Consider the following 5285-nt stretch of genomic DNA (forward strand, 5'->3'; position numbering starts at 1 on the left):
GATCCCGTATTTCCTCAATCTCATTCAATTGTAGCTTTCGCACCCGACCCGCTTCGTCATAGTTTGCATTCACCGTTTTAATCGCCCAATATGCCCGATGTGCTAACTCCATAGGCAAATGACACCCTTTTCCATACACCATTCGATATGACGTTGTATCAAGTGGAGTTTTGTAGGCCGTTCGATAAGCCCACAACGCATCATCAAGTTTGGTTGACCAATCTTTTCTATCCGTTCTTACTGTCTTCATTAGAATCTCTTTAATTTGACGGTTGGACACTTCAACTTTTCCACTTGTTTGCGGATGGTACGGTGTAGCAACACGGTGATTCACATTGTATCTTTTTAACAATTTCCCAAAATTGAAGTTCTTGAAATGTGAACCGCCATCACTTATTATCACCCTAGGCACACTGAATCGAGCAAAAATATTGGATTGCACAAACTTACACACAACGGAATGATCGTTGGTCCTCGTAGCGATAGCTTCAATCTATTTCGAAACGTAATCAACCGCAACCAATATATATAAAAACCCATTTGAGTTTGGAAAAGGACCCATGAAGTCTATTCCCCAAACATCAAATACCTCCACCACCAAAATTGGTTGTAACGACATTTCATCCCGCTTCGAAATGCTTCCCACTCTTTAACAATTTATGCAATTTCGGGCATACTCGCAAGAATCCTTGAAAATCGTGGGCCAATAAAACCCACTAGATAACACCCGATAACCCGTCTTGTTCCCACTAAAATGCCCTCCACATGCCGATGAATGAGCCGGGGTCAAAATCTCTAAAACTTCAGTTTCGGGAACACACCTTCTTATCACTTGATCGGGTCCAATTTTGAACAAATCAGGCTCATCCCAAATATATTGCTTTACTTGGCTTAGGAATTGTTGTCGTCTCTTCTTTGTCCAATGATTCGGAATTGCACCCTTGGCCAAATAGTTCACGTAATGGGCATACCAAGGTGCGACAAAAGTAGAGACGGCTAACAATTGTTCATCGGGAAACCGTTCATTAATTTCACTCGGGTCATCAACACCTTCCAATGGGATCCGGGACAAATGATCGGCTACTACATTTTCACACCCCTTTTTGTCCCGAATCTCGAGATCGAACTCTTGCAACAAAAGCACCCAACGAATCAACCGGGGCTTTGCATCCTTCTTTTCCATTAAGTATCGAACCGCACTATGATCTGAATACACGATCACCTTGCTCCCCCAAATGTAGGATCTAAACTTGTCCACGTCATACACCACCGCTAATAATTCTTTCTCGGTTGTGGTGTAATTCAGTTGCGCCTCGGACAAAGTTTTACTTGCATAGTAGATTACCACCGGCTTTTTATCAACCCCTTGACCCAAAACCGCTCCAATGCTCGTGTCGCTAGCATCACACATAAACTCGAACGGCTTTGACCAATCCAGTGGTTGCAAGATAGGAGCCTTCACCAACTGTTCCTTCAACACATGAAACACTTGCAAACATTCGTCAGTAAAATCAAATGGAACATCTTTCAATAATAAGTTACATAAAGGTTTTGTAATTACACTAAAACCCTTAATAAACCTTCTATAGAACCCCGCGTGTCCCAAAAATGATCTCACCCCTTAACATTCTTTGGCGGGGGTAGAGATGAAATTACCTGAATTTTTGCTTTGTCTACCTCCATTCCATGGTCCGATATCACGTGCCCCAACACAATACCCTCTTGAATCATAAAATGGTTATTTTCCCAACTTACCACCAAGTTTGTCTCAACACACCTTTTTAAAACTTTTTCTAATTCGTCAAGACAAGAATTAAAACTTGGGCCAAAATGGAAAAATCATCCATAAACACTTCAAGAGATTCCCCAACCATATCCAAAAATATACTCATCATGCATCTTTGGAATGTGGCCGGGGCGTTACATAATCCAAATGGCATTCGCCGAAAAGCAAATGTACCATATGGGCATGTAAACGTGGTTTTGTGTTGGTCGTCCGGGTGAATAGCAATTTGGTTATAACCCGAGTACCCATCCAAAAAACAATAATATTTTTTACCAGAAAGTTTTTCAATTATTTGGTCAATGAAGGGTAACAGGAAATGGTCTTTGGAGGTAGCGGCGTTTAGTTTTCTATAATCAATGCAAACTCGCCACCCGGTGACCGGTCGGGTGGCAATTTGCTCGCCTTGTTCATCCTTAATTACCTGAATACCGGCCTTTTTAGGCACTACCTGAGTCGGACTTACCCATGCACTGTCCGAAATGGGATAGATGATCCCCGCATCCAACCACTTGATCACTTTTTTCTTGACCACCTCTCTCAAATTTGGGTTCAACCTTCTTTGTGTTTCACGGGTTGGCTTTGCGTCTTCACTTGTAATGATTTTATGCATCACAATGGATGGACTAATACCTTTTCAGTCGGCTATGTCCACCCGATTGCCGCCTTGTGATCCTTCAACACCCATATCAATTCCTCTTCTTGAGCTACCGCCAAATTAGAAGCAATGATCACCGGTAAGGTGTCGTTCTCCCCCAAAAATGCATACTTTAAATGCTTTGGTAGCTCTTTCAATTCCACACTTGGTGGACATTCCAAGGAAGGCTTTGTACACGAATCAATTCCCACCGGTAGAGTGTCCGTTTGGTGGGTCCATGGTGGTCTTCCTTCTTTCACCGCAAGAGCCTCTTGCTCCTTCTCTTCCTTTTCCAACTCACATGCATGCACTTGCAAAGACACATCACAAACACAAGAACCCAAAATCTCCTCCTCGAACTCTTTTGGGTTATATCCATCTATGAAATCTGCTAGAAAACACTCATCACGATAAACATTAGTACCGTTAGTAAAAACATTTAATCTCATCTTTCTATTACCGAATGTCATGTCGACCGTTCCATATCGACAATCAATAACGGCATGTGCGGTGTTCAAAAATGGCCGACCCAAAATAACATTTTGTTGTTGAATTGGGTCCGCGGATGAGTAATCTAGCACAAGAAAATCCACGGGATAATAAAACTCATCAACTTTAACTATCACATCCCGTACAATACCCCGAGGGAGTTTATGAGACAAATCGGCTAATACAACCGTTGTCTCAACCCGTTTCAATGGACCAAAGTCGTATTGGTCATATAACCCCCCCGGTAGGATACTTACACCGGCTCCAAGATCCAATAACGCCCTTGCAGTTTGAAAATTTCCCACTTGGATGTTTATGAGAGGCGTTCCCGGATCATGCAGCTTAGGAGGAAGATCTCCTTTCAAGACCGCACTTACCCACTCCGTCAAGTCTACCAATTTAGGCACTTTTTGTTGCCTCTTTTGGGTACACAATTCTTTTAAAAGCTTGGCGTAAGCGGGTACCTGTTTGATTGCTTCAAGTAAAGGAAGATTGATTTTAACCTGTTTAAAAACCTCCCACATTTCCTCTTTTTGAGGACCCCTTTTTGAAATGAAATTTTTCTTACCCGGATCTAATAAAGCCGAGGGAAATGGTACTTGACTAGGTCCCTCATCCTCATTTTTCTTATCTTTTTCTTTATTAATTTTGGGTTTTTCAAAATTGGGTTTTTTAGAAGAAATAATGGGTGTGTCATTTTCTTCCTCACTTTCTTGACCCGTTATATCTTCAACCACCCCCTCAACCAAATCCGGTGAAGGATTGGTTTTGTACTCTTTCCCACTTCTCAAGACACTTACATGGTGAATATTAACATTATTACCTCTTGAAGTACTATGAGATGGGTTTACCTTAGTGTCGCTTGGTAATTGACCTTTGTTTTTCTTCAATTCCGACACTTCAGTTGCAAGTTGACCCATTTGGGTGGTCAAAGTTTGAATAGCTTTATCTCGGGCCTCATCCTTTTGTATACGAGCATCATCCATTTGGTTTCTCTTTTGCGTCTCCGCTTGCATGCTCTTCAACATATCCATCATCTCATTTCCACCCGAAGACCCCCTTGCTCTTGACCCGTTTGATATTGCCTTTGATACCCTTGGTTGTTCCCACCTCGATATCCACTTTGATTGTTAAAAGGTTGGCGCGAACCAAAGTTACCTTGGCTACCTTGAAAATTTGGGTTTGCTTGATTTGAAGGGTTCCCATATCGGAAATTTGGGTGGTTTCCTCAACCCGGGGTGGTAAGTGTTAGAATTCATACTATAGTTTCTACCACCCCTCCTTTACCTTGTACTGCATGAACCTCTTCATATTGCCCTTCCACCACTCCTTGGCAATTTTCAGCCGCATGACCTATTTCATTGCAAATAGCACAAACATCATAAATTTGATTAGAGGTTTGAACATTACTATCGTCAACCGCATGCACTTGTGTTCGGGTAACGGCCGGTCGTGCTCTCCTTGATGCTTGAGCTTTCCTCTTTGAAGTAATTGCCATTTGTTCCAAGAACTCCCAATCGTCATTCTCATAATTTGTGCCAAAAGACCCATTTGTAATGGACATTAAATCACGAGCATCTTCGGCACTTAACCCCTCGTGGAAGGCATTCATCAACTCCCAAAGTTCAATTCCATGATGCGGGCAATTCTTGATCATCATATTGAAGCGCTCAAAGGCTTCATGAAACATTTCGCCTTGTTGTTGTTGAAAACTCCTCAAACCCTTCCTAGCATCATTGGTCTTTTGGGCGGTGTAAAATTCGTCTAGGAAAATTTGTTGCATTTCCGCCCAAGTATAAATAGATGCCGAAGGCAAAGTGTAGAACCACTTCTTTGCCTTATCCTCCAAAGAAAATTGAAACAAGACTAACTTGACATCATTGGCCGAAAAACCTTGACTCCCAAGAGTATTGCAAATTGAGTCATAGGCCTCCAAATGGAAATAAGGCTCCTCCATTGCTAAACCCTTATATTTCGGCAAACTTTGTAAGGAATTAGTCCTTACTTCAAAAGTTCTTCCTTGGTTGTTGTGAGGAATAACCACCGGTGAAGGATTATGAGTAATCACCGGCCTAAAATGCGCTTCAATACCCCTCGCATGTTCTCTAAGATGCCTTCTTGGTACACCAAACCGACCCCCTGGGCGAACAGGACCCATTGGTCTTGGTATATGCCCTTGTGGTGCAAATGGTTGTGGCATCGGTGGGTGTTGAATTAGCCTTTGGAATTGTGGTTGTACATTCTGTGGACGAGCTTGTTGCAATGGTATAGGGCGTTTCACTTGTGGCCCTTGTGGCCTCGGCCTAATGTGTTGTGGTATGAGTTGTTGTTGTTGTGGCACTCCACCAACACTTGACATCCCTTGAGGTTGTCCTT

The 5285-nt window shown here is 42.5% G+C and overlaps 1 non-coding gene across 1 annotated transcript; it reads left to right on the plus strand.

The window, feature by feature from the left end:
• The first annotated feature begins 4537 nt into the window (after positions 1-4537).
• On the plus strand, positions 4538-4643 carry LOC118480741. Its single transcript, XR_004863718.1, has one exon. It is a non-coding gene; the product is annotated as a small nucleolar RNA R71 (small nucleolar RNA).
• Positions 4644-5285: the final 642 nt, after the last annotated feature.

Source organism: Helianthus annuus, chromosome 7 (genome assembly GCF_002127325.2).
Source record: "Helianthus annuus cultivar XRQ/B chromosome 7, HanXRQr2.0-SUNRISE, whole genome shotgun sequence".
Classification (NCBI taxonomy): domain Eukaryota; kingdom Viridiplantae; phylum Streptophyta; class Magnoliopsida; order Asterales; family Asteraceae; genus Helianthus; species Helianthus annuus.